The 11,675-nt window shown below is 37.2% G+C and overlaps 1 pseudogene across 1 annotated transcript; it reads left to right on the plus strand.

Annotated features, from left to right (window-relative positions):
- The first annotated feature begins 765 nt into the window (after positions 1-765).
- Positions 766-6,194, plus strand: LOC147295217 (alpha-1,4 glucan phosphorylase L-2 isozyme, chloroplastic/amyloplastic-like; annotated as a pseudogene). The gene is made up of 15 exons (XR_015120394.1): positions 766-1,109; positions 1,303-1,436; positions 1,550-1,651; positions 1,784-1,960; positions 2,123-2,398; positions 2,502-2,773; positions 3,022-3,139; positions 3,334-3,720; positions 3,869-4,021; positions 4,140-4,268; positions 4,624-4,864; positions 4,986-5,062; positions 5,168-5,354; positions 5,500-5,700; positions 5,841-6,194. The product of XR_015120394.1 is annotated as an alpha-1,4 glucan phosphorylase L-2 isozyme, chloroplastic/amyloplastic-like (transcript).
- The last annotated feature ends 5,481 nt before the right edge of the window (positions 6,195-11,675 follow it).

Below are 11,675 nucleotides of genomic sequence, written 5' to 3' on the forward strand. Positions count from 1 at the left end.
AGAGAGTAGCTGACGATGGCAGGCCCACTTGTGTTGGCCCCAAGTGGGAAGAGAGCCAAGCAATCAAATATGTTTCATAGAATTTCAAGTAAAAGGATACCAAAAGATTGATAAATCGTTATCAACTTATCATGGCATTTCATTGGCTCCCTTCGCCCCAATTGAGTTTACTTTTTCTTCAGCATATCTTGTCAGTCCCTCTGGTCCCCAAACTACAAATTTCCCATTAACAAAAAAAAGAAAAAAAAGAAGCGTATTTGCACTTTATACGCTCTAAAGATTCGGAAACTATTTAACATTGAATATGTCTAGGATAGTAGGATAGAGTTGTAGTTGATTTTTTCGTTGTAGTATTCTTTGATCCTATAAAAAAGAACAAAGACTTTATACATTGGGTGTAAATAACAACACCATTATGCAATAGAATGTATAAAAACTTGTATAAAACGGGTATATATATTATATGTTTCTCTCATTATTTAACCTAGTAAAAAGAGTAGTCACATGTTCTTTCAAAGTTTTTCTCCTTCTAGAGAGTGGGAATAGCACTACCCACAGCATGATAAGTAAAATCTAAAATTGTGTGCGGGAAAACGACAAATCAATATATTTTCCCTCGTTTCTAACTTTCTAACATGGGGAAGAAGTTTACGTTTGTGATGAAACAGTGCAGAGCTGTACTTGCCCCTAAGAAAAAGAAGATAAGCAGACAAAACACAACACACTCTCTTTCACTCATTCTCTCAGTACTCTCTGAGACAGATACAGAGAGAGGAAGAGAGCAATGGCGACTTTACCATTCTCAGCAACATCCACACCATCAAAGTCAGCTGTTCATTCCAAGTTCATCTCAAGCTTCATAGACTCCAGCCACATACAGAGAAATTCAAGGCTCTTCTTGTTGATCAGAACCTCTGGTTCTGGCCCAGCAAGGAGAAAGCTCTGTGTGAAGAGCGTGGCTACTGATCATAAGCAAGAACCCAAAGATGTTGTCACCACCCAACAAGGTTTCTTTTCTCAATACCTTTCTTCTAAAGTTTTGTTTCCTTTTTTTTTTTTTTTTTCTTTTTTTTTTCAGATTTTTGGCTGCAATTTGGTAAATTTGCCATGTGCTTCTTTTACAAAGTGAAAAGGGTGATGCTTTCCAAGCCAAGCACAAAAGTACTAGTTTCCCATTTCAGCTGAAGTGGGAATTCACTTTGCTTCATCATTTTAAGCCCATCATAGTCTCATTCACTTTCAGAATTTCACTGCCCCATGGGTTGGATTTTATGGTCACCAGCAGAATTTTCAATCTAGTAGTCCCAACTTCGAATGTTATAAAATTGTTGCATTTATGCTTTTCTGGTACTTTGGTTAATTGGAATGCTACATATGAGTACTATGAAAAGCTGAATGTAAAGCAGGCATATTGCCTCTCAATGGAGTATCTACAGGTTTGCAATGGGTCTCTCTCTTTCTCCTGTCTCTCAAAATTACTTTTATTGTATATATTACTTGCTAATGGGTATTATACTATTATGCATCTGTTATGTTTCAAATTTTGTAGGGTAGAGCGTTGCTAAACGCAATTGGTAATTTAGAGCTTTCAGGGGCTTATGCAGAGGCTTTGAAAAAGCTAGGGCACAATCTAGAGGATGTAGCTAGCCAGGTCAGATTCACTGACCATTTCCTTAACTTATGATTTTATCATATGGTGGATCACTTATACATAAGTTTATCATAGTTTTTGTTCCACATTCTATGAATGGACTTGCCTAAATTATATGTTGCTAATTGACAGGAACCAGATGCTGCACTTGGAAATGGGGGATTAGGGAGGCTCGCTTCCTGCTTTTTGGACTCCCTGGCGACCCAAAATTACCCTGCATGGGGATATGGGCTCAGATATAAGTATGGCTTGTTTAAGCAACACATTACAAAAGATGGGCAGGAGGAAGTTGCTGAAAATTGGCTGGAGGTTTGATATGCTTTGCAATTTTATGAAAGAGCCTTACTTAATTTTCTCATGCTCTTAAGGCCTTAAGGGTGATTCATTGGCTTTAAAGGGTTACCATGGTATATGATTTCTATGTTATTTGTAATCTGTTATTTGATTGAAGTAACCCTTATCACTTATCAGATGGGCAGTCCTTGGGAAATTCCAAGAAATGGTGTTACCTATCCTGTGAAGTTCTACGGCAAAGTTATTTCAAGGCCAGGTGGAAATAGACTATGGGTTGGAGGAGAAAATGTCACAGCGGTCGCCTATGATGTCCCCATACCAGGATACAAAACTAAAACCACCATAAACCTTCGACTATGGTCCACAAAAGTTGCACCAGAAGAATTTGATTTACATGCTTTCAACACTGGAGAGCATGCCAAGGCATATGCAGCTCTAAAGAATGCTGAAAAGGTTCGGATTAGTTCATAATTATTAAACTTCACTTTTATATGATTGACTCACTAACTGCCATAACGAGCTAACAATGTATATTTTAATGTTTTATGCTGATTAGATATGTTATATATTGTACCCTGGGGATGAATCTGTGGAGGGGAAATCACTTCGGTTGAAGCAACAATATGCATTGTGTTCTGCTTCTCTCCAAGATATAATTGCACGTTTTGAAAGGAGATCAGGGGAGCCTGTGAAATGGGAAAAGTTTCCTGAAAAGATTGCAGTGCAGATGAATGATACTCATCCAACTTTCTGCATTCCGGAGTTGATAAGAATATTGATGGATGTGAAGGGCTTGAGCTGGAAGGAAGCCTAGGATATTACTCGAAGGTACTTCCTTTGATGGTATTTGTTAATTTGCTCAACTAATACGCACAGACACTATGTATTCAATGCTCATGCAAAGCTTCAAGACACTTAGATCAGATGCTTAGTAGATGAGCATCAATTTATTAGTTCTTTTGCTTCTAGTTGGTGCATTCCTTATGATTTGAGGTGCTCTCCTTACTTATACTGTTACTTATCTTTGAATTGCACTCGTTTATATATTTATTTTCATTCAATAACTGTTCTGCCAGAACTGTTGCGTACACAAACCATACAGTTCTACCTGAGGCATTGGAGAAATGGAGTTTAAAGCTTATAGAGGAATTGCTTCCTCGACATGTTGAGATCATAAAAATGATTGATGAGGAGGTAATTATATTCAAGATCATACAATTTTAATCAGAAATCAAATCTTCATCAATTATTCTTAATGTTGGATACGTATAAATGTGCTGAGGCACCTTCACATATCGTATTCATCATTCTGCAGTATTTTTCTTTGAAACAATAAATCATTTATTCTTTGTTATCTACTATAATGTAACATATGATGTCTTGACCAGCTAATTCATACCATTATTACTGAGTATGGCACGGAGGATCTTGACTTGTTGCTACAAAAACTGAAAGAAATGAGAATTCTAGATAATGTCGAGTTTCCAGACTCTGTCCTAGAAATGCTCCTTAAACCAGAAGAAAGTTCTGTGGTTGATCACATTGAGGAAGTTGATATTTCTGATAAAGAAACTAAAACCACTGATGAAGAAGGTCAACCTGAAGGACTGGTGGACACTGAGAAGAAAAAAGAGGTTACATTTGAACCAGATCCTAAACTGCCAAAGATGGTCCGCATGGCTAATCTATGTGTTGCTGGTGGATATGCAGTAAATGGGGTCGCAGAGATTCATAGTGAAATAGTGAAGGCTGAAGTATTTAATGAGTTCTATAAGGTATAAACATCAAATGACTACTTTTCATTCTTTGTTTCACCATTGACCATCCTATTCCTATACTAACTTGAAGTGTTACTGTTATCCTGTTACTAATTGCAATCTTTTCCCTTCACTAGTTTAATTTCACATACATTACTTCTGGCAGTTGTGGCCTGAGAAATTTCAAAATAAGACAAATGGGGTGACACCAAGAAGATGGATTCGTTTCCGCAACCCAGAACTAAGTAAAATTATAACCAAGTGGATTGGAACAGAAGACTGGGTGAAAAATACTGAGATGTTGGTGACCCTTCGAAAGGTAAAATGTCATATCCAAACTTGTAATTCATTGAATTAAATCAATTACCTTTGTGCTGAAACAATGATCAGTTTTGTCCATGTCATTTACTAATAGGATTAGTGCCACTTCTCAACAGTTTGCTGATAATGAAGATCTCCAATTCGAATGGAAGGAATCAAAAAGGAGAAACAAGATTAAGGTTGCATCCTTCCTCAAGGAAAAAACTGGTTATCTAGTCAACCCCGATGCAATGTTTGATATACAGGTCCTTCTCTGCCTATCAATTACTGCTTAGTTTCCTCTAGTCCTGTTTTCAATTAAATATTATACCAAGGAAGAAGGGGAAGGAACTTAAACAGAAGAATCAATGTTGGTACATGTAATATGCAGTTTAATTATAACTGTATATCCTAAATTAGTTTTTGGGCCATAAGGACTTTGCGTATATTGTATATAAGGAACTGTGCTTCTGAGTTTTCAGTAAAAGGCTGGTATCCAAGTCAAACTGTTGGCAAAGATGAAGCAATTTCTTTGTGCAATGAGATTGCCTCATCCTTGCTTTGCTCATACAACTCATGTTGATAATATACATACAGTAAAATATGTCTATCTAATTTCAGGTGAAGCGCATTCATGAGTATAAGCGGCAGCTTTTGAACATCCTGGGAATCGTTTATCGCTACAAAAAAATGAAGGAGATGAGTCCTGAGGAAAGAAAAACAAGATTTGTTCCAAGGGTATGCATATTTGGAGGCCGGAAAGGCATTCGCTACATATGTCCAAGCCAAAAGGATCGTGAAATTTATCACAGATGTAGGAGCCACTGTAAATCATGATGAAGAGATAGGTGATCTTTTGAAGGTAATTAAGTTTGGCTGATAAACATTGTTAATCAGTACGTCAAAGACACATCTCAACATATATATTTTGGATGAGTTGCTGAACTATGTATACATATATTTGATGTTGCAAGTATAGGTACGTTGTATTTGTTCCTGATTACAATGTGAGTGTTGCTGAAGTGCTTATTCCTGGTAGTGAGCTGTCCCAGCATATCAGGTTTCTAGATATCATTCCAATATTGCACAATTGCTTCATTAATTAATGTTATAATCAAATAATGGTTATGGTACTAATAATTGTGTCTTTGTCTGTCACTCTCAGCACTGCTGGAATGGAGGCCCGTGGAACCAGCAATATGAAGTTTGCAATGAACGGCTGCATACAAATCGGAACTCTGGACGGGGCTAATGTTGAAATAAGGCAAGAGGTTGGAGAGGACAACTTCTTCCTGTTTGGTGCTCAGGCTCATGAAATCGCCGGGCTAAGGAAAGAAAGAACTGAAGGAAAGGTGTGCATTGTATTTGCATATGCATGCTGTACGTGGATTGGAAATTAGGCCGGCCTATATATGAATCACTTAACCATAGATGCATAAGTTGTTTGATAAATGTTTTATTATTTTGGTCATATCTTAAACACATGAATACATGCAGTTCGTGCCCGATCCAAGGTTTGAAGAAGTGAAGGCTTTTGTGAGAAGCGGTGTTTTTGGTCCCTACAACTACCAAGAACTTATGGGATCTTTGGAAGGAAATGAAGGTTATGGGCGTGCTGATTATTTTCTTGTTGGCTACGACTTCCCCAGTTATTTAGAGTGCCAAGACAAGGTTGACCAAGCATATCGAGACCAAAAGGTGACTACTGCACACACACACATATATATAAGATAATTTTGGTGTTAATCGATACAATTTGATATGTTATTTTCTTTGATTTTAGATGTTATTCTTAATTGTTATATATTAATTCTATAATTATTATGGTACGTACGCAGAGATGGACAAAGATGTCGATCTTGGAACACAGCTGGTTCATACAAGTTCAGCAGTGACCGTACAATTCATGAATACGCAAGAGACATATGGCAGATTGAACCTGCTGCGTTACCATAAAATGATCGATCCATATATGCATGTATGTTTTATATAAAATTAATTATATTCTGTGGGGAATGCTAGTTTTTATTAGAGAATGCACTTCCCTCACCCTTTTAATTATTGGTTTTGTAAATCATCAATTCCATATCTAGGTAGGCAGCTATATATAGCTAGGACAAGAGTTGGAGATGGAGTTGAAATTAATCTCCTAATACAGTATGTGGAAACAGTTTAAACAAATAATGATAATGGGGGCCTTAAATTAGTTTGTAAATACTGTACAACCTGAGTAAGCTTCTGAAATCTGAATATATTCAGGGAAGGGTCTGTCCATTAATTCTGATTAACCTTCGGAGAATGGAGCAACCAAATCTAACCTTCCAACCTAGTTAGGTTGTGTGTTATAGGCATATTCATTCACCGAATCACCAACAGTATGCCTATCTAGCTAAACCCTATATATATAGAAATAGTTCTGTTTTTCTAACTATAAGTCACTAAGATATAGTGGCTTCTCTTAACAACTTTAGAAAAGCTAGCTAGATGGGGCCTATTAAGTGCTATTCTTTGAAAGAAATTGATCACTTTTGAATCCAATCCAATTAAGCACATTAGATTGCAGACAAGACGGCACAGATTGTTCTATAGCCGAAAGACTCGAGAGAGCTACATGTTTGGGGTAGTCCTTGTTAATTTGGCTCGCATTTGAAGATTTCATGGTTCATGGGGGATTTCCATGGTATTCTAGGATGAAGTTAGGAGTCCAAATAGGTGTTGGAAGGTTATTAATTCCTGGTGCGTTTTGGACTTCATTTTAGGCAAGTTTTGAGGTTTTCCTTGTGTATAAAGGAAACTTATTTCCTACTCAAAGTTAACTTTCTTCCTACTTTATCTAGGATTGTAATATAAGGCCTATGGTTATAAATAGGACCTTAGGGGCTTAGAAAAACGTGAGAGAATCAGATTAGAGTGAGCAAGTCCTTAGGATTCTTGGGAGGCACACAATCTAGAATTGGTGAGATCAAGATTAGGTAATTAATCTTGGGGGAGAGATCTAGGGTTTTGGGAAACACTTTGTGAAAGGGTGTACAAGGGATTTTGGGATTGGGTTATGTGATTTAGTCCAATTGTAATCTTAATACTTATTATTCTCATAGTGAAGAACGAAGATCTCTCCCGGGGACGTAGGCAGGAATTTTGCCGAACCTCGTAACAAATCTCGGTGTGATTGTGTGTGCTTGTTGGTTTATTATTTTCTGTTTTCTTGGCTGTGTTTGTTATTTATCTTTCATCGAATTATTGCTTGTACGCCGTGACGGTGGGAATTAGGATTTAATTCTCAAACTACATCAACAAGTGGTATCAGAGCCAGGTTTCGTGTTCATCGATCGTGGTTCCGTGTTTATCGATCGAGGGTAGTTTGTCATGGCAGCGGGAAGTAGTGGTGTTTCATCCTTTAAGGTGGAGCAATTTGATGGAAGAGGTAACTTTACTCTATGGCAAAAGAGAGTGAAGGATGTCCTAGTTTCGCAAGGCTTGGCACGCGCCTTGAAGGGAAAGGAAGAAGGAAAGCCGGCAAAGATGACAGATGATGACTGGGAAGACTTGGAGTGCAGGTGTGTGAGCACGATTCGGCTTTATATTGCTGATAATATTATCAACAATATAGATGAAGATTCTGCCCCGGAATTGTGGAAGAAACTAGAAAAGCTGTATTTAGCTCAGAAGTCTATGGCCACAAAGTTGAATCTGAAGCGGGACATATATAAGCTGAAGATGGAAGCGGGTGCAAATCTCATGGATCATATGAACGTGTTCAAAGGACTGCTAAATCAACTCGAAAGAGTTGGGGTAAAGATTGAGGAAGAAGATCGAGCCCTCTTACTTCTAACCTCACTTCCTGATACATATGACAACATAGTGGATATCTTCTTGTATGGTAAGGATACACTGAAGATGGAGGAGGTCGAGTCAACTCTCTTGTCTAGTGAAAGGAGAAAGAAAGTTGAGGATAAAGATTCCTTGTTTGTTGCTCATGGTCAAGGAGGAAGGCAAACTACCAAGGGTTCTAGTGATAGCAAGGCTAGATCAAAGGGTAGTGGTAAGGGCTGGCAGTGCTACAAGTGCAAAGAGTGGGGACACATAAAGAAGGACTGTCCGACTTGGAATAAGAAGGATGGTCATGGCTCTACAGCGGTAGCAGACTATAATGAATCTGGAGAACTTCTCACAATCTCTATAGGTAACACTTCTTCTCATGGTGATTGGATATTGGATTCGGGTTCTACTCACCATATATGCTCTAGGAAAGAATATTTTGAAAAGTTTCAAGAATCAAAGGGAGGATCTTTCTCTTTGCCTGACGGGTCCAAAGTTGACGTCATGGGGGTTGGAACGGTGAAGATCAAGATGTTCAATGGGGTGGAGCATACTTTGGGTGGAGTCGCTTATGTCCCAAAGCTACAAAGGAATTTGATATCCTTGAGTAGGTTGGATTCCAAGGGCTACCTGGTTTTGATAGCAGGTGGAGTCATGAAAATTACTCATGGAAGCATGGTCCTAATGAAGGGAGAGAAGTGTGGTGGTTTATATCGTTTGATAGGAACTCAAACCTCGATGGTTGGTTGGAAACGAAATGCACAAGAAATCAAGCGCTTGAGGAAGGTCTCGTTTGCGGGTACAGCAGAGACGGTTGTGACATGTTTCCAAGGTTCAAATGATGGTGAGAAAGGAGATCCTACTGGAAGAGGGGGTGAATCGAGGCCCCTCTTCGGTGCTAACCGGTAATTGGTTACACGATGCAGCTGCACATAGGTATTGGCCGTGCGAATCAAGGGTGGACCATAGTTTCTTGATTCGGGTTATGTGTAGTTGGTACAAGGTCAAGGCCAATGGTATTTGGTGCAAGGTAATTTGCATGATATGCTCGCCAAGGTGGAGATTGTTGTTAATTTGGCTCGCATTTGAAGATTTCCTGGTTCATGGGGGATTTCCATGGTATTCTAGGATGAAGTTAGGAGTCCAAATAGGTGTTGGAAGGTTATTAATTCCTGGTGCGTTTTGGACTTCATTTTGGGCAAGTTTTGAGGTTTTCCTTGTGTATAAAGGAAACTTATTTCCTACTCAAAGTTAACTTTCTTCCTACTTTATCTAGGATTGTAATATAAGGCCTATGGTTATAAATAGGACCTTAGGGGCTTAGAAAAACGTGAGAGAATCAGATTAGAGTGAGCAAGTCCTTAGGATTCTTGGGAGGCACACAATCTAGAATTGGTGAGATCAAGATTAGGTAATTAATCTTGGGGGAGAGATCTAGGGTTTTGGGAAACACTTTGTGAAAGGGTGTACAAGGGATTTTGGGATTGGGTTATGTGATTTAGTCCAATTGTAATCTTAATACTTATTATTCTCATAGTGAAGAACGAAGATCTCTCCCGGGGACGTAGGCAGGAATTTTGCCGAACCTCGTAACAAATCTCGGTGTGATTGTGTGTGCTTGTTGGTTTATTATTTTCTGTTTTCTTGGCTGTGTTTGTTATTTATCTTTCATCGAATTATTGCTTGTACGCCGTGACGGTGGGAATTAGGATTTAATTCTCAAACTACATCAACAGTCCTAAGATGTTTCGATCCGAACCGTTCAATTTTTACATCTTCATTGATAGATCATCCTTGCAAAAAATTAGTCAAATCCAAAATCATTTGCCTATCTAACTTTGATCAAATAAATGAACGAATCAAATATTTTCGATGAAACCATCCATTTGTTTTATCAAAGTTAGATAGGCAAATGATTTCGGATTTGACTAATTTTTTGCAAGGATGATCTATCAATGAAGATGTAAAAATTGAACGGTTCGGATCGACACAAAACGACTCGTGTGGGCCCCAACAAGGTCATACCTCAACATAAATAAGTTGAGGTATACCTCAACAGAAGGAGCCTGTATATATATATATATATATATATGAAGTGGATATTAATTTGCTCGAGGTAGCTTGCCATTTTCAACTGATTGATTAAGTTCAAAAGTACTTCAGGAGAAGCTACCCCTTTCCTCATTCATTAACTATATTTAAAAAAAAAAAAATATTGAAACTTAAGTTATTCTAACGATCCCCTTCAAAGTTCTCTTGAGATTCCTAAAGATAAACGTATAATCACCATTTAAAGTGGACTACCTAAAGATAAATGTATAATCACCATTTAAAGTGGACTAAAACTGGCCGCCTAACATTTGGAGATAATATTATAAATATAGAAAAATGCCTGGGAATATGATTCCTTTAATTATATATAAAAGTGATTTTGGAACTCATTAGTCTTGATTTCTTTCTTCGTGTCACATTGACAGCATATATAGCTCACCTATGATCATCATGATTCATGACCTAGAGTTCCTAACTAGACCAACAACATCACTTTTAAACAGATCGAAATTTAAAGTAACATATATTACTCATTGCTAGCTTAAGCTACCTAGCTAGATACTGTAATAATTTTTATTTTTTTGGTCGGAAGATACTTTAATAATTCGATGGCTTGCAATTGATGTAATTTACACTGAAAAACTAAAGCTCATAAAGTGTAAATGTCATGATATTGATATAATTAAGCTAGTTAGCCACTTATACATATATTATATATACGAGCGATTAACATAGACATGACTAAAAGAGCCTAAGCATGAGAAATCATAGTGGTACGTACCCTAGCTATATATACAAGAATGCTCTAAAATTAACTGGCTAGTAAGTTAATACAAAACTAACCACCTTGTTGAGTCCACCGCACAATATATAATATAGATTTTATGATCGTCATGTTCAGCTTCTCCTGATCGATTGTCAATTGACCAATTTGTATTTTTTTTTATCTTCTTTCAATTACCAGTTTGTGTTTCTTAAATCAGAACCATATCACTTACTATATGCATATAATAATTAAGCTTATGATGTGATTGAACTAGTTAATCACTACGCAGGCTCTATCTTTAAAAGGTGTGAAGCCTTTTTGAAACAAGTGGAACCTGCTATATAGCCGATGGCTGATGCCAATGGCATCGAACTTATGCCTTGTGATCGAGAAAGAAAAAAAGAAAATTTAATTAAAAATACAAGTTTTGCCGGGTGGTCCATATATATCCTTAATTTCATAGCCAGGACATAAACAAAATTATCATAAAGCAACCCCACTTAATTATTTAAATTGATTCTATGATATAAAGTTAAAGTTAAAGAGATCGAGAGGTATAGTGTACTCCAACAATTATTTGTGCATGAAATAAAGCTTGCATATTTTGGTTCATGCATATACATATATATTTAGTATATTTCACTTCTTGACATGCACATATTGGTGTGAGCAGTTGAGATTCTACAAAACACGATATCTTTTGGTGTGGATCCGATGGTTTTGTATGCATGTCACTTTCAATTAGGGTTTTCCCAAGGGAACACAAAATGGTTGTTCAAGCTATAATCATGGCCCAAAAAAAGCTAGAATCATGGCACTTGCCTCCACCATGTATAAGTGTAATGATGATATTTTACTGACTATATATAGAAAACTTAATTATGATGGTGAATTGGTGATTATGACATTAACATCAAGGTTCAATGCTTCTGATCGATTAATGGGTATAAATTGTATAATACATTTCACCCACTTTTGCTTATTTGCAATTATAATTTGTCGGTGTCGGCGACACAAATACACACACACATATATA

Source organism: Dryas octopetala, chromosome 2 (assembly GCF_963921425.1).
Source record: "Dryas octopetala chromosome 2, drDryOcto1.1, whole genome shotgun sequence".
NCBI classification, from domain to species: Eukaryota; Viridiplantae; Streptophyta; class Magnoliopsida; order Rosales; family Rosaceae; genus Dryas; species Dryas octopetala.